This window comes from Rhipicephalus microplus, chromosome 10 (genome assembly GCF_043290135.1).
Source record: "Rhipicephalus microplus isolate Deutch F79 chromosome 10, USDA_Rmic, whole genome shotgun sequence".
NCBI classification, from domain to species: domain Eukaryota; kingdom Metazoa; phylum Arthropoda; class Arachnida; order Ixodida; family Ixodidae; genus Rhipicephalus; species Rhipicephalus microplus.
Window position 1 is genome coordinate 34,145,682 of NC_134709.1, and position 27,103 is coordinate 34,172,784.

Here is a 27,103-nt window from a genome sequence, read left to right on the forward strand (position 1 = left end):
CCCAGGATTTCGAGGAAAACAAATTGAAAACACTGAGACACGGGCACAAGCGTTCTGTGAGAGCAGAGAAATATCAAATCACCGAAAAACGACAGAAGTAAAAGCGCGCAAACTGCACTGCTCGAAAAATCTCCAAGGTCGTCGGCGCGCGTTGAGAAATCCCCACGGGAAGCGGGGAAAAAAAAAAAGCTATACCTCGCGCACACGCAAGCACATCCCACGAAGCGAGCAGCATTGCGTCTTGAGCCTGCTCACGCTATACAAGCCCGAGCACGAAACGGCGTGCTTGGAGATCCACCTCGACATGCGATACGCCGAGCGTTTATAACTTCATTTTACTTCGTTTGACTCGCTTTTCTAGCCGCCTCCTTGGGGGAGTCACTTTCCTTTCGGCGCAAAAACACATGGTGAGGCGCATCCATCCAACAGGGAAATTTCGCGCCATGTCGACAGCAACGTAATCGACTTACAGAAAGTCGTGATGCTATGCTGGAAACGAAAGAATTCGTCTGCGAATCAGACGCGTATCTATACGCACGCATCCCGACGTACTTAGGTGCGCGAGGGCGTATGCAAATCTGCGCGCGGAGTGTGCGCGACGCACCTTGAAAATCCACGGCACTGCGCAAGCTGTGTGTACCGTTATACAAAAGTAGAGTTCAAGGTTACTCACAGGGAGCGAGAGCTTTGCGAGTTAGGTAACAGTATACAGAAAAGCCGCCGCTCGTGCGTTTTCGCGGGACCGCGCGTATATAGAAAGCGTGGGTGTCAGCGTTTTGCTCCAAGTGTATTGCTTACATGAATACGCCACACCTGAAGCGGGGCGCCTGGAACGAGCCTTCACACGTGTGCAGCGTTCTCGCACTGCCTGAACTTGGCAGGGGAACAGTCTAGCACGTTCAAAGACGCCTGCGAAGAAGTCTACGGGGTGGATCGATGGATGGATGGATGGATGGATTAATAAAGTAACACGTGGTGAGCGGACTCTACGTCGGAACAGAAAGACCAAACAAAGGCTTCCCAATGCAAGTCGGTCTGGAGTCTGTGCACTAAAGATCTAGCACAGACCTCGCTTTATGACTTCGTATGATGTTGCATTAGCAACATTCTTCTCATGATTCCTATCTCATATTTAGGGGGAGGGGATGAAGAAACAAGACGAAAGTGTACACTATAGTGCTCAGTATACATGAAATCAGAGGTTAATAGAGGTCATACAAAGGCATCCTCTCGTCTTTGCCGCTAAGTCACCAGTATTTTTTTTTTTTTTTTTGTTCACCCGGCTAAACAAAGCCGGGTGGTGTAATTAGTATGTCTATCCCCGAGAGAGAGTCGTGTACGAGTACACAGTTTTCCATTTTGAAATGTTTGTCATGCCGACATGTTTTTTGTGAGAGCATGTGCACAGCGCATGTGGATCGATACCTCACCCAAGCGTTTAATCCATGTTTAGAGATCCAGAGTCATTGCACGTCGCCTAGATGCGACATCTAGCCAGGAGCCGCTCAGCTTTAAGGCTACATACTTCGATAGTCGCAAGCAATATATATATATATATATATATATATATATATATATATATATATATATATATATATATATAAATATAAATATAAATATATATATATATATATATATATATATATATATATATATATATATATATATATATACACACACAATAACGCACGGTAGAGAGTTCGCGCACGTGATGCACCGACTGCGCCTATCTCTTTTCGCCGCGAGTTGGCTATAATTGCCAAGTTCGCAACCTTACACACGGATGAGTCATCTAACATCTTCTCTTAGTACTCCGATATGGCTTCTCATGGCATGCCACTCGTCCTGACAAGAAACCACGATCTCGTCGAGAGACGCCGGACTCAGAGAATTTCGACCATCTGGTTGTTCTTGATTGTGCACCGACATCCCGCGGTGCATGGGCCTTTACACAATTTCACCTTTAACACGGAATGCGACCGCCCAGGCCGTGAACGAACTGTCGACATTCGAGTAAGCAGCCGAACACCGTTACAACTATATACCGGTCCACCACGGCAGGGGTAAGTTGACGCACAAAACATGATAAAACGACGACCCACGATGGTACAGGTGATCGCCACAGCGAGAGCAGGAAAATGAAAACACCTGTGAAATTTATTGTAAAAGCAGCAACGTCTGAATACGGGTACTTATATTTCAAGGCCACTGATGCCATAAATCTTCAAACAGCTACGCATTAAGGAAGACGTAGAGAAAGGAGAAATAAATATGATTTATTCAACGGCAACTTGGAGATAAATACGAGAACTATGCATCAGCATCACCTTCAATTACCTTCGGTTAGTTAACGGCAGACAATGCCAACGAATCTTCATTAGATCGTGACGCATCTCAGTGACGCGGATACGCAGTCAAAATGACGAACGGCAACCAACTATAGCCCACCTCACCTCATTGGTCTATAGACGGCGTGAGCCATGGGGCCAGTCTAGAGTTACTGTATGTGCCACCTTTGAGTTTGAGTTTATTTAACCACGTGACAAGTACACGAAAATACACTGTATACGTGGTTTGGTACAAAGGGGAAAAAAACTGCATTTCACAGCTTGACTGGCCCATTCACCCAGAAAAAAATCTAAACTACAAATTTACAAAAATACAAAAATTACAGGCAGCGGTAAGCGAGAATACAAAAATAAACACGCATGTGGCCCATGACAGCAAATAATAGAATGACAACTCTTAAATACATACAAAAATATTCATTACAAAGCAATGTATGAAATAATAAAAACTGAATAACCATTACAGAAATATAGTTACTATATATGCTACCTAAATGTAGCACATATAGTAACTCTAGGCACGTTTTTGCCGAGTACATGCATACGGTAAGCTTCACACAGCAATCTACCTAGAGACTCGTCCATTTTTTTTCTTTCCATCGTGCTGCTCTTATAACGCTTACGCATTAAAATGAAATACTACGCAGCAAATGTTCAGGTGCATTCTGTTTCCGCGAGTGCGACGACGAGACACCGCTCGAAAGGCTGCAGCGTGCGCATATAAGCATCAATGCAACGGCGCAGCAACGTGTCACGAGGACTCATCCTCGATGATTTATCGCGCCCCGCGCTTTATTTTACGTGCCCGCTTATTCTCGCAATATCTCGCCCCCACGCGGGTATACGCGCGTAGGTGTTGCCCGATTTCCGCTTCACGTTTCTCGCTCTTTTAAAATCATAACGTGGCGCGAAAAGTACACAAGCGACACACAGAACCACACGCACACACCACAAGCGCTATACTAAGAACTTTCATAGAAAGTTGATGGCAGAAAGAATATATGTTCACACCGAGCAGGCGCAAGAGTTACATCCGCCAGGCTACAGGGGGCGCTATATGCGAAGATTACAAATCAACAGTACGACTCCGAGGCAAGCAAGACAACAGAAGCCTCACTAACACAATCGCTATCATTGTACTCAGATTTGGGTGCACGTTAAAGAACCCTAGGTGGTCAAAACTTCTGGAGCCCTCCACCACGGCGCCCCTCACAACCACGCAGCGGTTCTGGGACGTTAAACCCCACAAATCAATCAACAATCGCTATCATATTTGTTGATAAAAAAACTTCTTTAAAAGTTCTAATACCCTGCTATCTGTACTCATACCCAGAATTTTGACATCATGACACCTGAAGCACCAATTAGCCCAAGAACAAGGTTATTCTGCAGAACATTTTGCACTCTACCTACCACCACGGCATGGGAAGAAATTTGTGAAAATTGCCATCACATGGGGCACCTGAATTATATTCTACAGGCTGAATCTTTTTTTTTTTTCTCAAAACGACTGTAATGACCTCCGTGAGTGAACCTATTGATAGCTTGCAGATGACGTCACGGACGCAGAGCTTGGTTCAAACATGGCCGCTTATATGACGTCAAGGCAATACGATCACGCAGAGAGTAGTAACCTGCTTGCGTGAGACAACGACGTCGCTGGAACGCTATCGGACCCATATACTCACGCAGCGAGAGAACCAGCATGCGATGTATACACTAGCATGACGTCACGTGGTTCACGTTTTGCAGGAATGATGCTCGAACGTGACTGTTTTCAGTGACGTCACTGCAAGTCATCTGTACCAAATATCATACGGGCGTGAGCGGGGTTTGCTTCCCCTACACGCAAACCTCACAACAAAATTGCACCTTACACAAAAATAGGTTCGTTATATGCAAAAATTTGTTATAAAGGCATATTCTTAGCACTAAATGAAAGTCAATTTTTCATTTATTTCGTTAAAACCATTATTTTGTTACATCAGGTATCATTATAGCGAGGTTTACGTGAATGTCAATTTCTTTGGCTGACTTTGCACAACTCCCCCCCGTCTTAGGTGGGCGAAGGTGGGTGGGTGTGGGGACTGTCCTTAACCTCCCCGTGCGCCCACCCACGCCAACTAGTACGCCTGTCTGCCCTGTCTGCGAGACCAGCGTCCGAAAGTAAGCAAAGATCAAGAAATATGCATCGAAGGGATGAACAGAACCCATAGACAGGGCCGGAGACCCATATATAAGCAAGCCATAAGCTGAGATCGCCATGGGCCAGTATAACACAAGGATGCATATAAACGCATATATATGCACGCTACAGGCACGACTGTGCCATAACTGCACGAGCACGCGTCAACGGCGGCGTCGTGCCTGCGAACCACGGCTTCCCTTAACTAGCAATGGACGATAAAGAAAAAAAAAACGCTCCTAGAGGCGACGGCGGCAGCGACGTAAGTACATACGTGATCGCTGTGTGTGGTGTAGCACGTATACGCAGGTGCCGCGCGGATCCACCGTAAATCAAACTGGCACCGGGGACACGAACTCGACGGCCACCTCATCGTGGACTGGTTCGACGAGAGTTACACTCGCATACGAAAATAAAAGGTTAAAAAAAAAAGCGCACCCATTTCTGCCGTGTCGCTCGGGGTTTCGTTTAGGGGCGAAGCTCCTTAAGGTCGAGGTTTGTCCGTTGGCGTGCGCCGTAGGAGCGATGACGATGAAGAAGACGATGTTTGCAGAAGGGTGTCTCGTACATGATACTGGGCGGTGGGGGGAGAGGGGAGAAAGAGCGCAAAATTCGGGACGAAGAACGAATGAGCGCACAACACAAGAAGTACTGTCTGCTGATGATCATCACGGCCAACGACTCGCTTGCGCAGTATATGACGTCTCGATATGCTCCACGATGCATTCCGTAAGACTGGAAAGAGCCAACTATACCACCAGGGGAACGTCTACAAGCCTCTAATTAGCCAACTTCAAGCTACAGCCACAAAGCAGCACTATAGTGAAAGCAAACCAATTGAGAACTCAACGCGACATGCAATCGTGACCAATAAGCATTGTATGTAACTGTAGTCCGCTTTGCCACCCATTTATACACGTCAGTGGTCAATGTCAGAGGTGACTGACGATACCATCGAACGATTCCACGACTTCGCCCAGTCATCTTCGTTCACTTCATTGATATGACGTTTTTCCTTTTTTTTTTTTTGAGCAGGGTTTCTTTGAAGATTTAAGGCAGGGGACAGGAGGTTAGACGGGGCGAGGAAGAAACATATTCGTATAGATAGTCCTTTAGTCTAATAAAAATGTTTGATTGATGTGTGGGGTTTAACGTCCCAAAAACACCATATGGTTATGAGAGACACCGTAGTGGAGTGCTTCGGAAATTTCGACCACCTGGAGTTTATATTAGAAGAGTGCAACGTGAATTGTCGATTCAAAAATAGAATCGAATTATTCCTTTCGGAACCCTTCCGTCATCTCACGAGACTCTATATAGCTCATTTGCAGCAGATGTTAGTTAAGTCAGGTATTGAGGTGCAAGAGCGGATAAGGTGCGCCAATGACAAATTCCCCTCCCCCCCCATTCGCAAACCTCATCTTTATTGGAACACAATAATCTTCTCTCTGTCCAAACTCATCCTATCACACTATACCCCCCCCCCCCCCATTCTTCATGTTTCTGTCGGCGACTCGCACAATTTTCAACAAGCGACTACGGCTACACTGTTGCCGACAGATGGTGCAAAAAGTAAAAAAAAAACATGAAGAATTACCTGTGTGCTCGGCGATGAAAGATATAGAGTTGTAAATGGTTTACGTGGCTGTAAAGAGGCCTTACTGCGAACTTACGAAAATTTGAAGCAAATTGTGTGTGTGTGTGTGTGTGTGTGTGTGTGTGTGTGTGTGTGTGTGTGTGTGTGTGTGTGTGTGTGTGCGTGTGTGCGTGTGTGCGTGTGTGTGAGAGAGAGAGAGATAGAGATAGAAAGAAGAGAGAGAGAGAGAGAGAGAGAGAGAGAGAGAGAGAGAGAGAGAGAGAGAGAGAGAGAGAGAGAGAGAGAGAGAGAGATGAAAGCAAGCTTTTCATTTGCTCTGTGTCTCTAAACCTAAGGAATGTGAACTTTTTCATGTAAATAGCAATCCATCATTATTTTGTTTTATCGTACTTTTTATACACATAACGTTATAGTTATTCCCCGAGGCCAGTTTTAAACGAACCATCCCCGTAATTATCACGCAATCAAACGCGAGGACTTAAATTCGGCCACCTGGATTCCACTTTTTTTAAATTTTATATTTTCAATAAAAGCCGAAGACTTATGTTCACCTCCAAAAGTTGTTCTTTTTTCCGTTCTGGTTTAGAAATATACACTTCGTCGGGGACCTTCTCAAAGGTCCCTAAACGAGCTTACTACGTAAGGCCGTAGCATGTACGTTCCGAGAAATTCGAGGGCCGCTTCACGAACTTTCGTATAGCGATATTTTCTGACATCACGGAAGTATATACATAAACTAGACCTCAGCGGCGCTACGTTCGACCGAACGACCACGTGTAAATATAAATATTAACCCCCCCCCCACCCCCCCCCCCCCCACCCCCCCGGCACGCACGTTTCCGAAAGCAGATGTCGAACGTGATCGAGCAGGTAACTTGCACGCGCGAAGCGGCCAGGTTGGCAGGGTTATATCAACGCGTGCACGAAAGCACACCTGTTGGTTCGCGTGGGGCCGGGGAAGTCGTGAAATAGGGGTTACGACGCCTTTTCGGCCGCCGTGGCGAATCCGCACAGACGTGATCCAAGCGGTCAGCTGGGGCAGAAGAGGACGAAAAGAAGAAAACAGATGCCGAGACGAAATAAGTGTTTTTAATACATATATTATGAATGCTTGGGTGAAGTATGCACGCAGCTGTGTGGACAGCTAAGACATTTAGAATTCACCTTTTTCATGTTTTCTCTCTCTCTCTCTTTTTACAGAATTTGTATTTTGTTTTCGGTATTGTTTATTTAAATAAATTTATAAATAAGCAGTGCTGTAGTGCCCATTCTTGGACAATCCCACTGAGTCGGTGTGTGCCATTAATAGAAAAACGAAATCAAATAATCAAGTCTAATGAAAACGAACAACACATTTTCTCCGATATATATATATATATATATATATATATATATATATATATATATATATATATATATATATATATATATATATATATATATATATATATATATATATATATATATATATATATATATGACGCTATGATGATTTACAGACGTGGCCTGGCTCATACGCCATGTTTATTTCCAAAAGCACTTCTTCCTCCTCGGCTGCTACCAATCATCACTTCATACGTCACACGGTTCATACGATTCCCCCTCCCCCCGAAAGTGCCATCTTTCGGGGGGAGGGGGAATCGTGTGACGTGTCAAGTGATGGTTAGTAGAGGTAGAGAAGGAAGAAGTGGAGAACAGAAAAAACATGGCGTATGAGCCAGGCCACGTCACCCATTCAGCATAGCGTCACACACACACACACACATATATATATACATATATATATATATATATATATATATATATATATATATATATATATACATATATATATATATACATATATATATATATACATATATATATATACATATATATATATATATATACATATATATATATATATATACATATATATATATATATATATACATATATATATATATATATACATATATATATATATATATACATATATATATATATATATATACATATATATATATATATATATATATATATATATATATATATATATATATATATATATATATATACGGCGCAGCACGAAAGTATACAAATCCAAGCCACATGAACACAAGTTCTTGCGATTAACATGTCGTCAGCAATATGCAACGGAACGTTGAAATCATTTTGAAACGAACACAGCGGATAAACACTTGCTGAAGTGTTCAATCGTATAACATCTCTCGAAGATCAGCACATCGCATTCGTACACACGCATCACCAGTCTCCAATGCAGGCCTAAACACCGACACAGCGTTCCCCTTCGTATAGGACTGCATGCGAGGACAATAGCGAAGCGATATCGAACGAGGGCGTTTTTCTTTTGTTATAAAAGCAAGTAGCTACAATAGCCAACAGTCGCCATCGTATAGACAACCGCCCACATTCGGCAAATAGTACGCAAACACAAGCCGGTTAGATTAGGCCATAACTTAGCTCAATTTTTGCGGCGGGCCTCCTAATGCCCGCATAGCTTTACCACTTGCCATCCTAAAACATTTCCAAGCCTACGGCACGAAAGTAAAGAAAAAGCACATAGATACACCTTTTCACACTATATAGGCTCCATGGGCGCCGCCATAACCCTCCTCTGGACTGTGGTCGAAAACGCACTTCCGAGATAATAAAGTGAGTCTTTGTCTACGTCCATGTCACAGCTTTGAAAGGGCGTCTTTCTTCTCTTCCGAGAAAAGGCCTATACAACTATATTCATGGAACTGCGACTTGACGAGCTCATTCACTTCAGTGATGCATCTATAAAAGTTTCCCGCGAATGTCCGATATTCAGTCTATAACGGTATACACACACCGACGTCCCTTCATCAAAGCGTCAGTCTCCCGAAAAGTGCTACGGGTAATAATGTATAACTCTCTTCCGCACGTAACCACATAGCCAACTATATGAATAACGCCTCCTTACCTTTGCTTCCAAACGCCACGCCAATGTCCATGCGCACGCGGACAGCGAACGATTCCTGGCCAGCTGAAAAGACGAGTATACGTGCCGCGCCGTTATTTATTTCTCCGCGCCCAGTCTCACCTCCCGAGGGAAAGCCACGAGTTAATAGAAGCCGCGAAGGTGGAAAAGGAGGCGCGGACCAGCTTCGAGGAGACGCCTGAAAACGACGACAGGAAGCGACCGCGCCATGAAGAGGACTCCGCACGCCTTTGAACGAGACCGCCGCGGCCGCCATAGACACGAGAGAGAGACCCCCCCCCCCCCCCCCCCCGCAGATAAGAAGATGAGTGAAAAAGCTGGCGCGGGAAGGGGCCTCCTTTGCAAAAGAGCATTCGTGTGCGAATTGGAGACGGAGAAGGAGTGGCCACAACACTGCGTACTGCCAGTGCCGCCGTGCAAGCACCGGCATTTCCAAAGGTGATATGTATTCGTCAGTATATAGTGCAGGCAGAATTTGTGTGTGTGTGTTGGGGGGGGGGGGGTTAGAAAGGGGCGTGGAGTGGGCTCAACATTCCTCCAATATATGTTCGTGCGTGTGTACAGGGGCGATGGAAAGAAACGCAAACAGTGCGACACGCTGCTTTATTCACGCTCTGGCCCTCTGTGCCAATAAATAGAGTCTGGAATGGTTCTTGGTAGCATATTAGATCTATATACTGGCTTTGCATTCTCATCCAGGCTACAGCGGCTTGAAAATAAATCAGAAACTGCACAGAATGCAGGTATTATGCCACATGTTCGCGTTTCTTTCTATCCCGACTGTACGGGTTCACGTGCAAAAATATAAAATACTTGCGATTTTTTTTTTTTTGTGGTGAAGTGTGAACTGCTGAAGGCAAACTATTTCAACTTGTTTCAGCGAGCTATCAGGTTTTTTTTTTTCACTCATTGTTCATTTTGAGTAACCTTCGGGTTTTTTTTTTTTTCGCTGCAGAACTTATCGATACGGAGTAGCCGAGGTAATATGAACCTCAACCTGTCTTCACAGCAAAGCAGTTACAACAGAACACAACAGAAAAATGATTAGTTTCATTCATCCCCCCCCCCCCCTTTCGCCTCGGGCTACCCCTGTGGTATCTATGACCAATGCCGGTTTCCAAAACTTTCTTGAGACAATCTTTTCAATCAATTTGTTACACTGCACCGAGAGCGCACATATTCAAGCTTGCGAAGACCTTTGAGGTGGCCATTTCGAGTTTTCAATATGTGAATGCGCATATTCAATACTGACAGCGGCAAAACGGAGACGAACTCCGGCGTGACGAGAGACCGACAAGCCGAAACAGTGGAAGCGAGTGAGAGTGTACCCGTCGAACGCCTTCCGCACTTTTTTTGTATATATTGGATGAATTGATCTATGCAGGGGCTCGTAGCACAGTATACAACTTCCGGATAAGAATATATTGTGGAACGAAGCTCGTAAGCCTAGAGTTTGAGACAACAAGGTGCAACAGTTCGCAGAACAACGCACGCAGGTAAAAAATGCTGACGTGGTTCCCGAGACGAGCTGTTTATCTATACACTTGAGCTCCTCCTGCACGCAGAAGATCTTGGCGCTGGGGCCCGGGGAACGGTTTTTAACATATCCCAAGAAAACGCGAAAAATATTTGGTTTCTTAACGTCGCCATGCGCGCAGGCGGCCAAGAACCAGCACACCGGACACCGAGGGCGGTGAAGACCTCGTCTTCTCGAGGAGAGAGAGAAAAGAAAAACATACGAACGGGCGGATGCCTTCGGTAAACATAGCTGCAAGGCCAGCGGTCAGCAAATCTGAGGCTTTGCAGGCGAAACGCCTCACCGGACGACTCACCGCGGTACTCAAAGGATTGCACAGCTCCGCATAACGTGTCCACGGCATTTCGAACAACGCTTCCCCTTTGGCGATGCTCGAAGCAGTTCGCAAGAGAAGGCGGTAGTAAAATCGTTCGAAGGACGCGCGCAGGAATAAAGGACGTGGTTTTCCGGTGCATTCGTTGGGGTATGTACGAAGTAGGGCCACCGTACCACGGAGTTCGTGGTGCGGAAGGTACTGGGTTCGATTTCCAGTGGCGGCAGACAACCACCGGTATACACACAGGAGTGTCAGGAGCACAGCGGGAATGTTATTTTAAATTTTGCTTTTATTTTATTATTATTATTGTTATTGTCGTTCTTGTTGCTATTGTTGTTATTGCTGTTATTGCTGTTGCAATTGTTTTTGTTCTTGTTCTTGTTCTTGGTATTGTTCTTGGTACTGCTCTTGGTATTGTTCTTGGTACTGCTCTTGGTACTGTTCTTGGTACTGTTCTTGGTACTGTTATTGGTACTGTTATTGGTACTGTTCTTGGTACTGTTCTTGGTACTGTTCTTGGTACTGTTCTTGGTACTGTTATTGTTCTTGTTCTTGCTGTTGTTGTTATGGTTATTGTTGTTGCTGCTGCTGCTGCAGAATAACGTTTCGTAATCAACAACCAGTTGAAGGTTATGATATGCACAGCAAAGAGGTCTGCACGTAGTGACGGAAAATCCTCGAAGCATGAGGGATCTTGCTGGAGTCGACGTTTCCACATATATAGCCACCGGCTTACGCTGCCTCGAAGAAAAGAAGTCCGCGTGTCGGAAACCTCGGCTCCAGAGACAATCCACATGCTTCAAGGATTTTAAAGACTACAGTATTTCTTCGAACACTTGAACGCCGAATTTTAGGCTTGTTTGTACGTCTGCCTGTCACGCAAAACGATTCCACCAACCGGTTAAACTTTAAGCACTTGCTGACCGCCCAGCCATTTTAAACTGGTGGCTACATTCATACTTGCTAACATTGTCGGTCAAAAAGCAAACATTACGCATATCTGAGCTGGAACACGAATACATAAGCATTAGGTGGAGTGTTCCTTTACTAGAAGATATGCAGATACTCAACTTCAGAGACCTATAGTGTTTCTTAGGCTGCACTGAAAGTGCGACGCTATGCACGAAAAAAAAAAAAAGCAAGCAGGAGGCTGTCGTCTTTCAACTACATCTGCAAGGAAGCAAGCACATACGCGGCCATTTTTTTTTTCATACAGCTCTGGAAATTTTAGATTTCGAATTGTACGCTTGGGAACATTACCGCAAAACAGAGAACAAGCTTTATTACCGGCTACAATTTATAAGCTGCCGCAAAAGCGGTCTACAAACGATGTTGTTACGCACAACAACCCTGATTGGAGCGGATGTCGTACACAGACAAGTGCTTGAGCTGCGACGAAAAGCGAATGCGCTCACATGTTCAACTCTATATAGCTCCCCGTATTCACAAGCAGACATTACCCTTATCTTGCGTTTTCCTTATCTTTTTTGTGCCTTTAGCGCGTGTGATAAAACCAAATGGGCCGGTATTCACAATCTACTCTTGTCAAATGTATCACTTTGTTACCGTGTTTGCGCACTTGTAATGCACGTAGAACGTACATACACTCGAGGAAAACATGAATAAAGATAAGGTTGGTTTGTGAATGCGGGCCTTATCGTTCCTTCATGACCTTTCGCAGCTCCTGGAAAAAACACAGTAGCGAAATTATACTCACGTCCCCGTTTCTCCGGAAGAACTGAAACGCACCGCGCCGATTCGAAACATCACAAAACGTTACACAAGTTTCCCGCGCACGGCGCAGTATGGAAACGAGTCACGTTCGAAAGTTTCGTCACTCTTCGAGAACTTTGAAACGTGCGACGATTGCAGAATCTATACTACACACGCGCGCTTACTTTGTACATTCTTCACACTATTTTACAAACGCGAGAAAACTGTCGCGCTAGAGAGATACGCCGTCCATCTCGTCGAAATTGAGAACATTTCGCTTCAATGCTATGAAGCCACAAGTTGTAGATCTATCTATACATACGACAGGCGACAACTGGACGAGGCGGCAAGCGATAAGCGACTGCATTGAGAGGATGGGAATCCGTGACGCGAAGCTATAAATCAAGTAATCCGACAAAAAAAAAACGCAACAGAAAGAAAAAAGTGAGAAGCAAGTTTTTTTTCGCTAGTCGTGTGTAGCCCTATCCTTACGCCTATTTACGGTCTGTGAACACACATGCCCAATGTTCAACCCCGATCCCCTTTTTTATAAATCAAGCGCCAGGAACTACAGGTCTGCAGACATAATAGCCGTTCGCTGTCGTAAAGGTTTATACACACAGTGCGCGGCGTCGAGGAAATTGTATACGGTTAGGAAAATTCGCTGGCGAATACCAGCTTCGATCGAACGACGTGCCACATTTCACACGAGAATACGCACGCATACACTGAACCTTGTTGAGAAAAAAAAATTAGGCACGTATCGGAACTTCCCAGATGGCGCTGATGAAAAGTGTGAACGCGAGATGGCTATAGGCTGTACTATTCACACATCGCGCACTCTATCTATAGTCTGTACAAGGCTGAATGCCTATTTGCACGTTCTATAGCGCGTAGAAGGATGCTTCCCAGTCGTGATTTTGCTTTCCTTTTTTTTATTTCTCCTTAATAAGCGAGAACTGGATACGCGCGGCGGTTCTCAATATATACTCCCGATTCTGCAAGCCATGCTTCCAGGCAAATAAAACCGAGCTGGAAATGGAATCACGTCTCCACTTAGAGTGGGGGGAGGAAAAAGCACACGGCCGCGTAACGTTTCGCAGGAACGCACGCGTTTTTGTTTTGTTTTTGTTTTTTTGAAAGCGAGAGAACGTGTGCGTGTCAAGAAACTACTCGTTTAGAAAAAAAAAACACCTGCTGCGTCACGCTCACGCGAAGTCTCGAAAAAGGATGGAACACTAAAAGAATCCGGGGATCTCCGATGGGAAAATGAACGAGCCTTGGGCACGCGCAATGACTGCAGGCGGTCGTATTGGTCAGTAGCAGCTATTGATAGGCCTGGTTGTGAGCGATATCGGTTCTGTACACCTAATTAAAAGGACACAAAACAGACTGTATATATAGACGTGCTTTGACCGATATGATTAAGTGTCTTTTCAAACAGTTCTTTGCACAGTCATTGTATTCAGTATTATTAACCTGAGTGAGTAAGAGAGTGGAGAGTGAGTGAGCGGAAAGAGTGAGTGGAATGAGTGAGCGGAAAGAGTGAGCGGAAAGAGTGAGCAGAAAGAGTGAGCAGAAAGAGTGAGCGGAAAGAGTGAGTGAAATGAGTGAGTGAGTGAGCGAGTGAAAGATGTGACTAAGTGAGTGAGTCAAGGAAAGCAGCGAGGTTAAAAAATGCACGTCCACTTTCCTACTATGCATGGGAAGGAGAAAAAGAAAAGAAAGCGGAGAAAGTTAAGGATTGCAAATGAGCTAGTTAATTATTTCCTTCTGCTTACGAACCAACAACGCAAGTCTACGAACACTGCAAAGGACTTCGATCTAATAAAGTTGGTCAGCGCCAGCGTGCGTCGTCTTATAGTCCAAACAATCTTTTTTTTTTTTTCAACTAAGCAGTGAGAAGTTCACTAACTTGGAACTTTGCGCAGCTCACGTACTTGGGCTTCGGCTCGTGACATACAAAGCGTCATTGATTTTCAAAGTATCTCGTCGAATTCAGGACGTCACAGCGCAGAAACAATCATCAGCACTTCCACCAATCTAATTACTGGTCTACCGACGCGGACAAAATACAATAAAATCGGGTCCTATAAACTGTTTTCCAGATGCATGTCACCAAACTACTTTCCGATAAACACCTTCCTTCAAACGTTTTCCTATAAACACTTTCCAGATGCATGTCACCAACGGCACAGCTTGTGCGATAGTCGAAAGGTACGTGAAACCAAAAATAAAAGACGTGACGGAAGTAATAAAATTACGCACGTTTCAACAGCCCCCCTTGCGAGTTCGCTCGTTTCGTGCTACACAGATGGCGTTCGAGCCTTTTATCATTCAGGCTCGGGGTTCTGACCGGCCGGCGAAAGCTTATGGCCTTCACGATCGCGTAAGCGCGTCTCTAATTGGTATCTGACCACGGACGCAAGAGGAGCGGGAGCCATTCTGACAGGTACCAGAAAAGAAGTTTCGGCGAACGCGTTTCTCGCAGCTGTAAGAAAAAGAAAAAGAAAAAAATACGGCGCAGTTGCGCGCGCGTGCGGGGCAATATACGGTCCGATTCTCAAGTTGGAAGGCCCGGCGAAGCCACAGTGCGAGGCAGGGAGACAGCGAGTGGATGATCTTTGTTTGAAACGCGGCCTTGCGGACTTCGAAGAAGAAGAGGTCATTAAAAGTGCAGCTGGAGGTGAAGGAGCTTCCACACAGGGTGAAGGTGTAACGTGGCGGCCCGTTTTGTGGGGCTTCCGCGATCTCTTAAGCCAAGGCCTCGATGATGGACGACGACCTCGTGTGGCTTTCAAGGAGGCAAGGTGTGTGTGTGCGCGTGCGCGCGTCTGCAGCCAATCTCTGAGTCGTCGTCGTTGTACTACTACTATTGATAGTAGTAGTAGTAGTCGTCGTCGTCGTCGTCGTAGTAGTAGTAGTAGTAGTAGTAGTAGTAGTAGTAGTAGTAGTAGTAGCAGTAGTAGTAGTAGTAGTCGTAGTAGTTGTAGTAGTGGTGGTGGTAGTAGTAGTATGCTGGTAGTATAGCAGTAGTAGTAGTAGTAGTAGTAGCAAAGGTAGTAGTAGCAATAGTAGTAGTAGTAGTAGTAGTAGTAATAGCAATAGTAGTAGTAGCAGGAGGAAGAGGAGCAGGAGGAGGAGAAAGAGGAGGAGGAGGAGTCACACAGGCCACGTCACCCGAATGAAATGAATAAAGAAGTAAATAAAGCAAACTGATGATGCTCAAGATGATTGTGATGACGCACAAGATCTCTCACGCTTACAACTTCGCTTATGAGAGAAAGCGAGAGAAAGACTGGGCAAGAACGAAACTCGCGAAAAATGCAGTATAGAATCTGCTGTATTAACAAGCAAACGAAAGCTAAGCTATCTGCAGCGCACAGTTGATGGCACATCCAGATTTAACATCCTCTATACTTCAACAGCAACAATCTGTCAAGATCGGCAACACAGAGATAACCGCGCGAAGTAAACAACGGACCGGGATTCAGACAACACAAGTGCTGACACGATTCGCCATGATAATAATTTACGCTATATGCGAACAACGGAGACACGACGTGCACGCCACATAAACGAGGCTCGCCAGAACAGCATAAGTTGTACACTCAGTAATTCATGTTCTCTTTTGTGAACGGTGAAAGCAGTTCGAGAAACGCAAGGGGCAGACTCTGCCAATACCACACACTCCGCGGCTGTTTCGGGTTGTTTATGTGTTTGTCGTTGCGGAACATCATTTTATAATCGTGTATGGCGTGGCTTCTTGCCGCTCAACTGCATGCGTCCACTCAACGCGTCACGCGGTGCAGAGTTAGGTGTTAGTTTTGTGCACGCTGCGAAAGAACATTGAAATGCAGAAATCGTGACAGGTAATAAACAACAACAACAACAACAACAACAACAACAACAACGACAAACTACTACTACTACTACTACTACTACTACTACTACCACTACTACTACAAAACGTTTTGTATTTGCTGAAGACGACTGGAGCACCAGAGCCACCTTTCCGTATTTTTCGTCGTCCCCGTCAATTGCTTATTGTTCAAGTTAAGAATTAATTCACATACATATGATATCAGAGCTCGACCCTATACTTAAGACCAGGGCTAATTAACGGCCAAGATAATTGATGAAAATGACTTGAGTTGACCGAAAGACTGGAATCAGCAGCGAGCGTCGCGGCACCTGGCGGAGCAGATCTCAAACTCACGCTTCCCTTTATGTGGACTCCGAGATTCACCTTGGTAGTGCGCGAAACACGAAGTTAAACAAAGGAATACACCAAGCACACAAATGCCGACGTACGAAGGCCACTAACAGACATCTATCGTCACATGCATAAAGACCACCTCAAGAATTCGAAAAATGATTAGCCAGAAATGAGTTTCGGTATAGATAAACGCTGATTGCTACAGACGATCCGAAATACGTGGCACGCCATAACCAGTAGTATGGCACGGAGGATGAGGAGGGGGGGGGGGGGCAAAGCCAACCCTATACATCGGCATCATCAGCAGGGGGGCACTGCAAGTTGGAGGGGGGGGGGCGCAAAGGCAGCCCCATACATCGACATAACCGGGAGGGGCATTGCTACGAATTTTAACCACCCCCCTCCTTATAAGGGAAACACTGAACGCGCCTATGATCATAACGCCCATTATCAAGTATCATTTGTACGTTCCCGCGAGCCATGGCCACCAGTAGCGTCATCAGCGGTGAAGCGGGTCCCACTACCAATCTTGGCCGATACGCACTGGGCAGGAACAAATATACGCCGAAGCAGGTGTCGTAATCCGTTTCTATAAGAAAACGCTGTACCGAGAACGGCGGAGGGCCCGAAAGGATCGTTACTCCATTATAATTACGGGTAGGATTCGGATTGTCAAATCAAGGGCTGTATCGAGAGCCTGGGGCGGTCTTTCAAGGATGTCATCTCGAAGCTCGGCAGAATGCTACTCGTGTCGCCGCCATCACCAGCGAGCGGCTCGTACGTCAAGTCACTCGCATTTACCGTATTCTTTCCCTGGAACAGTCTTGAATGAGGTGAAGACTTTAACAACTTTCGCGCATGCCTAGGACAAGGGTAACAAATTGTGCGAACTGTCAGTTATTCATCTTCCCTGCTAAGACTGCCGCCCCCCCCCCTTTCTTTGCTTTTTCTTCTTCTTCTGGTGGGTCTTTACGAAACCAGCTGTTGGCATTCTAAAAATGCGCCGACGAAACCGTTTCGAAAAGGGGCGCTGCATTACCCCGGGGACTAACGCTCGCAGTGAATTCCTAAACGCTGCCAAAACGTTTGTGGAACGCGGTTTCCGAAAGATGAGGAACAGGGGAGTACTCGGAGCTATATGAGGATGCTAGAAGGGTAACAATAAACAAAAGGAAGTTTTGAAAGTTGAGCGCGCAGCAAAATATACCAAGCTAAGTGACTAACAGCTGCGGTCCGCTTTTACTGCGGCGGTGAGGTACTGAAATAAATAAAAACAAAAAACAAAACATCACTAAATATACGTCACTATATCAGATAAAATGCAGTGGCAGGTCACACGTCGTATTGTACAGTAGTATACGAGAATAAAGATAAAGGCAGCGACAAAAATTCCTACACAGACACATTGTGTTCCCCTATACAAGTGGCACTTGCCGACTATGACGCATATACGCGAGAATTGCCTCTTGGAAACGAACGGTGTTGCATGCAAGCACAAAGACAAAAACATTCGTTAAACCACGCACTTCAATGACTGGCAGTACAAACAGATACGGCGAAAGAAGTGTCTATACAGGGTGTTTTAAGAAATGTGTCCAATATTATTTAAAAAAATACAGAAACGAGGCATCTGCGTACTACATCCGGCGTTCCCTTTACTGCTGTAGAAGGCATCTTTAGATGTGATTAAACATTAAATAAGGCAGTAATTACGAAAATTAAAACAATTCACTTTATAACCATTGGAAGTAACCGATTGAGCCCAACGAGCGAATTAAAGTGCTTTCTTTAAATATATAATCTAAGGCCGCTTTGAAATTTTCTGACGGACGCTGCTGGTAATCACCGCCGGGCGATGAAATCTGGAGAACTTAGCAGGCGAAACCAAAACCTAAGCACGGAAGCACATCCATCGTTCACTCCAACAACTCCCTCAACGACACTATTTCCCGGACATTGGAGGAGGATAAGCGAGCGTCGACAAGCAGCCACAAAGCAAAGAGCCTAGATTGACGATAGATAACGGCGAGAGAAACAGTGTCGTCACTTGAGGGCGTTTCCGAAGCGATTGGTGAATTCGCTGTTTGGTGCAACAGTTTCGGTTTCGCCTAGCCAGATTTCATCGCCCGGCGGCGACTACAAGCGGCCACCTTTAAATCGCTAACCACTATTCGCAGAGAGGACTTGAATTCACCCATTGTACTGGATCGCACATTTCCACCGGTGAAAAAATTAACTGTTTTAGTTTCTATAATAATTGCCGTAATTAACGTCTGTGCGCATCTGAAGATCACTTTTTCCACATTAAATGAAATGCTGCAGGTAACACGGAAATACCCTTTTCGTGTATTTTTATATAATACTGGACACTTTTCTTGAAACATCCTTCATACCGTACACCAGGGAATAAAAAGCGACCATAAAGATTGATTGATATGCGGGGTTTAACGTCCCATGTGGGGTTTAACGTCCCAAAACCACCATATTATTATGGGAGACGCCATAGTAGAGGGCTCCAGAAATTTCGAACACTTGGGGTTCTTCAACGTGCACCCAAACCTGAGCCCACGGGCCCAGAGCCTTTTTGCCTCCATCGAAAATGCAGCCGCCGCAGCAGTAGCCGAGGACCTTCGCCACTAGACCACCACGGCAGGGCGCGACCATAAAAAGCAAAAAAAAAAGTGATGAAAAAGAAGGAATGTCTGGAGGTAAACAAAAACAAATGTAAGGTTTGCATAATTCTACACGGGGATTATAGGAGAGGATTCGAAAGATAAAAAAAAAAGGCAAGACCGAAACAGAGCACGCCGACACAACCGAGTTTCACAGTATATACATGATGATAGCTGTCATTAAATAATATACCGTTTCATGCAGGGTATACGCTAGCAAGAGCTTCGATAACGCATTCGCACAACCTTTGGTTGCAACATCTCGAGAAGTTGTTGTAAAATTGTGTCTTCTGACATCGGCCTGTCGTCATTATGTTACAACATAGTTGCGACAGTCTGAGCACTTTATCGAGGGGCGGGACAGAAAAATGTGGTTATTTAGATAAAGGCTGGGAGGTCATCTATCGTGGAGCGTGCTTAAGTATCTTCTCGAAACCACAGTTACCGCTGGCAGCACCGGCAGCCATTATTAGAATGCGGAATGTGCAAGATTGCGTAAACGATACTCATCCATAGCCATAGCCGACAAAGGAGCAAAGAGAATTTAAGTAGCCGCACTTGCGTTGTCTCCATAGGGACAACACGCTCGGCCGACGAATAGACTTAAATCCGCGATACATTGTGATCAATATGCGCTGGCGCGCATTCGCAGTTGGGTAGGTGCAAATTGTCGCAATCAGCACGTAATTAATGAAGACTTCCGTCATGCGCAATCTGCCATGCCTATAGCTGTGGCGTGCCGTTCACACTCAAGCGACGCATCCCACAACTTGGTATAACCGTGCCACCGTTTAAAATTATACGCGCCTGCCGTCGTTCACGTAACGCAGTCTTTCCGGCTCCCCATTCATCATCTTACGCATCATCGTAAAAGAGACACCAAACAGCAAAACGATTTTTCACGTATTAGCAAAGTACGATTTCCCAATCCCGAAAGGAGCACTCTTAGCGCGATACGACACTTGATAAAACGCTCGAAAAGAAAATACGGGTGGAGACGCCACTGTGAGATTCCCGCACTAAACACCGTGATGTAGAAAATTTTGAAGGAGTCGATTGGGTCGTACGTAGGTATACCTTCAAATCGATAAAAATAAAATGCTTTGTCATCTGAGGGTATACCATAGACCTAGCATTCTAAGTTTTAAAAAATTTCGTCGAGCCAATGTTCCGAAAATACGAAAAATACTTTTTTAGAGCTTATTACGTCACGCGCCAACATTTCGGCGCGAAATTTAAAAATGAAATTCCAACCTAAATTTTCTCCGCTAATAATGAATCTATGATGTGAAACATACGGCCTTAGAGTTCTCGGAGTGCAGTGTGCCAATATAAACGAAGTCATTGTTTCTCTTTGGTGTCCCTTAAAGAATTCCCTTCCGAGTTCCTACTACACCCTGACGTCACGGCACGAGCTTCTCGGCACGTGTTCACGCAAGATTTCGCGACGCTTCCACCATCGCTCCGCGCAAGCACGAATATTGTATGCTTTTCCGTGCATGCACTACGTCATCACAATTGCAGCTATGCCGGTGCATGACGTCACCACGATTGACACTCCTAGCCTGACGTCACGCTCGATGTGAGCAGCTGCTACATTTGAAAACTGACTTTAATGACAAGTGTGGCAGCTTGGGCTAGTTGGTGTCTAGCGCTCGTGTCGCGTCTCCTTCTTGTCTCTGTGTCGTCGTTTTGTTCTCGTGCTATAACTATCGTTAATGACAAGACAATAAAATCTCAAGAGCAATCAGTGAGCTTCACATCTGGCCCAGCAGATAGGTCTCTGTATACAGCAGATCTGTATGGCTGGGTAAGGATTGTTGGGGTTCAACGGCCCCGAAGCCACGATATGATTATGCAGGAAGCCGCAGTGTATAGATGGCTCATGGGATGTCAACCATCCGCGGTTCTTTAACGCTCACCTAAATTTAAGTACACTGGTTTCGAACGTTCCGCCCTCCATCGCAAATGCGGCCGCAACGACAGGGATTCGATCCTGCGACCTCGGGGTCGGCGTACGAGCACCACGAACACCGTGGACGGTGTATACAGCTGAGTAAACTAGTCTTCAAAAATCGGCGACAGTTCCATTTTCGAGGAAGTTGCATGGGATGAGCCCGACTTACGAAACGACTCGTGCAAGCGCTCGAACAACAACACACGCGTGACGGGTCTCGACAGTCAAGTCGAAGGAGGAGGAAAAGACGCGAACACGTCGACGCGGCACAGGGTGTTATAAAGGCGTGCCCCGAAAGGTGACTGAGAGCGGCGACGGCCGCTGACCGCCAAAAAGTGCATACGCACAGACCTGGGACTCCTGCCAACTGCGAAAGAGTCGCTGGAAAACAGAGGCACACGGCCAGGAAGCAATGCAGCGCGGCTCTATACAATCTCGAAAGCGAAGAAGGGCGCTCCAAGAAGAAAGGCCGCCGGGGCCACGGCCACGCTATAGCTCGCTGTTTTCTTCCTTTTTTTTTTTCTTTTTGAATTCCACGGGCTGCCAAGGGTGCGCGAGTTCACTCTCATGGGTTCATCTGGTACGAGACGTCAACAAGGACGCCGCGTACCGAGTTTAAGCGAACTCAACGCAACCCTCTCGATCCGACCACCCTCCTCCGTGCTGCGCATGCGCGTGTTTGTTAAACAAAGGATGGATGGCGCCACACGCTGTATGGGCGCGAAAATGGAAAAGATTGATGATTGATATGTGGGGTTTCACGTCCCAAAACCACCATGTGATTACGAGAGACGCCGTAGTGGAGGGCTCCGGAAATTTCGACCACCTGGGGTTCTTTAACGTGCACCCAAATCTGAGCACACGGGCCTACAACATTTCCGCCTCCATCGGAAATGCAGCCGCCGCAGCCGGGATGCGAACCCGCAACCTGCGGGCCAGCAGCCCAGTACCTTAGCCACTAGACCACCGCGGCGGGGCCGCGAAGATGGAAAGCTGGTACACAAATAACAAAGGTAATCGCATTGTCTACTCTTTACAACCATGATAACCTTCTTTCTGAATGATGATAATTAAGCTGTTTCGAGTTCATGTCTTGAAGGAAGCAATTTATAGTGTTTCTTTACAACAAGTCGACAGCCAGCATCATCTCTGTCAAAATTGAGTCCATATGCGTTAGTAAATCTTCAGAGCACGTCATTGTGCCGATTCGGCGGTGGCGGGGTCGCGTTCCCAGAGATCGTGATTACAAGCGCTGCGATTGAAATGAGCTCGCATGGGTGGCACCACCAGCGCTGCCACGGAAAATGCACGTCACTGGCGTTCGATAAGAGGAGACGAGAGAACTCCACTAAACGTGCACACGGGAACCATCGTTTATCACACAACAGTCCGGGTGCGTGGCCCCCCGTCTCTTCGATCCAGCCCGAAACTACGTCAGCATACAGATAAGACATCACGCTACGCGGCTTGCGTAAAAAGCCGATCATTGGTGTCGATATAGAAAACGAAGAAACGAACGTTTTTGGCTCATGAGAGCGAACGGGACCGTCGGCGATTGGAGACCGCTATGCGGTCTGCGCATCGTCAAGCAAAAGAGGTACCGCTGACGACGCGGCTGCAAAGAGTTGCCAAGACCAGCCAAGTCGGGGTCAACATCTTCCCAATATAAACACCGTCACGGGCGCCCCTCGCCCTCGCCTCTCTTGAATCGGCGTTCTCGCTATATAGGCAACCAAGACGGGAAGCGCCTAATCGAGTGAATACAGTATAGGCGCCAGCTTGTTTTGACGGCTTCCAGCAGGCGCTCTAAACCAGAACTTTGGGGCCGCAAAGACGGTTACGATACAGGCGCGGCCGAGAAGGCGCTTACTATATCGAATACTCGACTTCGGGTCGGCCCGCATTGCAGTCCCGTCTGTGCGCAATATTTGATTGCTGCCATACTAACCTTGAAGATGAGGACCGCCTTTTCCGTCATCACGTTTCGTCCACCGGGTGGCGCTGAAGGCGCTGAGACGACAGCATCACGGATCCTGCAAAAGAAGAAAAACGAAATATCGTTATTCGCACATATTAATTTAATTTTTTGAAGTAAAAGAAAGTAACGTATCCACTTGTTACAAACAGTAAATATATATAAAAAGTAATTCAGTTACGCTTTGTGTTTGTGTGCGTTTTCCGTCAGTGATACTAAACACAAAGGTTAAAAAAAAAGAAACCGACTTGAAGTTAGCCATTGTTAAGAATTTAGAGAGAAGGAGTTATGAAGCTGTCAATTATGCCTGATCATTTGACTATGCATCGAAAGTATTAAGTTGCACTGCGATATTCAAGGCAATTTCTTTATTTCTTTTCGCTGTTGCTGTTGTTGTTGTTGTTGTGATAGAGCAGCCCTGGTCTGCAATCAACTCTTCTTTGTTAATAAGCACATTCTTCATACACACAATAAACAAAAAAAAAAAACGGAAAGAAGCAACCCTGACCTACATTGTGCCACCAAACAAGGCTACACTGGACACAATATAATCAAAATCAGCATGAAGACAACGTGCAGGTTCTGCCAAATGCCGGGGGAGTTCCTGATAACATCAACGATGCTATTCTCCCAGCACCCGAGAGTACCATTCATGTTCTATCGGCAAAGACATCAATCAAGAATGCAATCAACTTGAACGTTGCAACGCACTTGCGTTGCTCTCGGGACCGAATAAAAGTTCGTTCGGAACGTACAAACGACTTGTAAATATAGAGCGCACAAATTGCGTTCACTCGCAGCTTTCAAATCGTGCGATGTGCGCGGTGAATCGCCACTTACGCAACACGTACGTGCGTTTGCTTCATTGAAAATTGTGTTTGTGAAATTCTGTGTCCTCATAGTGATTGCGCTTAGCTGCATGCTTTGTGTGCGAGCAGAGGGTGGCTAGTCAAAAGCACAACTTCCTTTCTTTCCTCGTGGCGGAGGAAACACGGTAGGAATGAATTGAGTGGACCATATAGCATATCGCTTACTTCCACACTTTTAAACGTTCTTCGAAAGTTCCACACTAAGAAAGCCCAGGTACGGTATAACTGAATAACTGTAAGTTCTACTCGTAGTAGCTCAATTGATTGATTGATTGATTGGTTGATTGATTGATTGATTGATTGATATGTGGTGTTGAACGTCCCAAAACCGCCATATGATTATGAGAGACGATGTAGTGGAGGGCTCCCGGAAATTTCCCCCATCTGGGGGTTTCCTAACGTGCACCCAAATATGAGCACACGGACCTACAACATTTCCGCCTCCATCGGAAACTAATAGCTCGAGAATATACCACGACCATTCCCACAAACTGCAACCAGAAATTTGCCGACAAAGAGCTCACGTGTCATTGTTTTATTACTTGCGTTGTACTCATCGTATTAGCTGCAATTAAACCTCAAGGAAACTTTCAATGCGTCAAGAATATTCGAAAGGAAGAAGAAAAAGGGCCGGATGGCGTCAACGAGAGTATGAAAGAAGAGCTACACAGCGCATCAGCCACTTGAAGCGCATCATAACATACGGTTATCTATAGAGCTACGCTAGAAGTGAGCTTTCCCGTAGAATGATAAGACAGACTCCACGTGAGGCCGGAAAAAGAGCAATCAACTTCAGTTACATGCATAAGGCGGTCCTCGGTGTGGCTACACGAGGGCAGCGGCCATTTCGGCCCAGGCTGCAATAGCGGTTTCTCTTTAGTTGGAATTTCCACGAGTTCCTCCCACGCTGACTGTGAGGAAGTTAGCAGGAGCGTTTCAGGAGAAGAAAGTTTTGAAGTCCTCAAATGCCGGTCTGGCCTTCCACGTAAAAAAAAAAAAAAAAACGTTGATTTCAAGGTACGGCAGTGAGATTGGCCACACTGAGGCGCTTAGGAATGCGCATCCTCGACTGGCACATTATCGCCAAAGATTCAGCGTCGACATCAATGATTCGTTCAGGGATCCGCATTTCTTCCCTTGCTATAGCAAGCAACCCTCACGAGACGTGAATGAAGAAGATATATGCTTGAGAAAAGAGAGAGAAAGCATCAAGAGGAAATGCAGGGCAGTTATAGCAAGACGAGAGTCTAGTTTTACTTCCCTACACCGAGGTTGATTGATTGATTGATTGATTGATTGATTGATTGATTGATTGATTGATTGATTGATTGATTGATATGTGGGGTTTAACGTCCCAAAACCACTATATGATTATGAGAGACGCCGTAGTGGAGGGCTCCGGAAATTTGGACCACCTGGGGTTTGGGTTTAACGTGCACCCAAATCTGAGCACACGGGCCTACAACATTTCCGCCTCCATCGGAAATGCAGCCGCCGCAGCCGGGATTCGAACCCGCGCCCTGCGGGTCAGCAGCCGAGTACCTTAGCCACTAGACCACCGCGGCGGGGCTTCCTTACCCCAAGGTGAAGAGAATGGCGATTATAAAGCGGAAAACAATACAAGCAAAGCACGCACTCAGCAGAAACGGTCACTGAATCGACGTCAGAGCTTAAGAACACTAACAGCACAAGATGCATTTAGTTGTCGTTGCGCAGCTTCCCTCGGGTACGTGAACCCTCAATGCCAGTTGTTACACGGACCCGACGTCATTCGCGTTGGACGGAAAGCAGTGTCTGAAAGCTGTTAGCGCAAGTATTTGCCCACAGCACACCTCTTGCGAAGGCGTTGGCGCATTCCATCTTCAATCCGAACCGCCCGCCACGTCAAGAGGCACCTCTCGACGGAAGAACCGAGAGGCAGAAGGCCGCGCACGCATCCCCAGATCGCGCAAGCCCTTGAAGCTCGACTCGCCGGCACGCCGAATGGGTCGTCGTGCCTCGAAAAAGTTCGCGTGCTGGCTGTCTCCGAACGGGGCCCGCCGTTTACACAAGAATGCCGCTCCCGACGCGAGATTCGAAACAACGCGCTTCGAGAGCGTCGAGACGAGAAGTCGAAGTAGTCGCGGAAGACACGCGGCATTCCAAGAGTGCGCGCACCCGTCGCTAGTCGCCAAGGCAGCGCTGCATCTGCTACTTCATGCAGCTGCCCGTGCAATTACTGCACATACTATATACGTGCTGAATGTAGTGTGAACACAGTATTTCATTAAACGTGCACGAACTCGCAAGAGGTGCCAAAACTTCCAGCACGTGTTCTGTACTCTTCTGTTCTTGTGACACGTCTTTAAGCTGTTATTTTTTTTTTCCTTTCTTCGAGTATGCACCAACAGGCCCAGCAACAAGGTGCCGGCTTGTAGACTTAAATGCGGGTTACAGAGACAAGCCGTTTTCCAGGTCAGCAAACAGTCCATACACTTAACGTTTTCGTTTCGTTTTCCGGTCGTTTTATCGAAAAACCAAGCTCAACAAGAAATACAAGACGGCAGTTTCAACCGCGCAGGCGTTCCGACTACACGCTGCTCGATACGAACGGGCGGAGCAGAGAGAGCGTAGCGGGACGATGGAAGCTCGGCCTTATCGCGGGCGACACAAGCGAGGGACAGCGAATTCGCGTGCCGTTCCGCCTCACAGGAAATGCGAGTTCGCAGCGAAATCGACATCAGGCGCGGGCCGGTTCGACCCGACCAGTC

At 46.2% G+C, this 27,103-nt stretch overlaps 1 protein-coding gene across 2 annotated transcripts in view; it reads right to left on the reverse strand.

The window, feature by feature from the left end:
• LOC119181259 (uncharacterized) overlaps positions 1-27,103 on the reverse strand; it is a 280,549-nt gene that overhangs the window by 84,527 nt on the left and 168,919 nt on the right. For both annotated transcript variants that reach the window (XM_037432462.2, XM_037432460.2), the window contains one exon: positions 23,458-23,542. The gene's annotated coding sequence lies outside the window, so the exon portion shown is untranslated. The remainder of the gene's footprint in view (positions 1-23,457; positions 23,543-27,103) is intronic.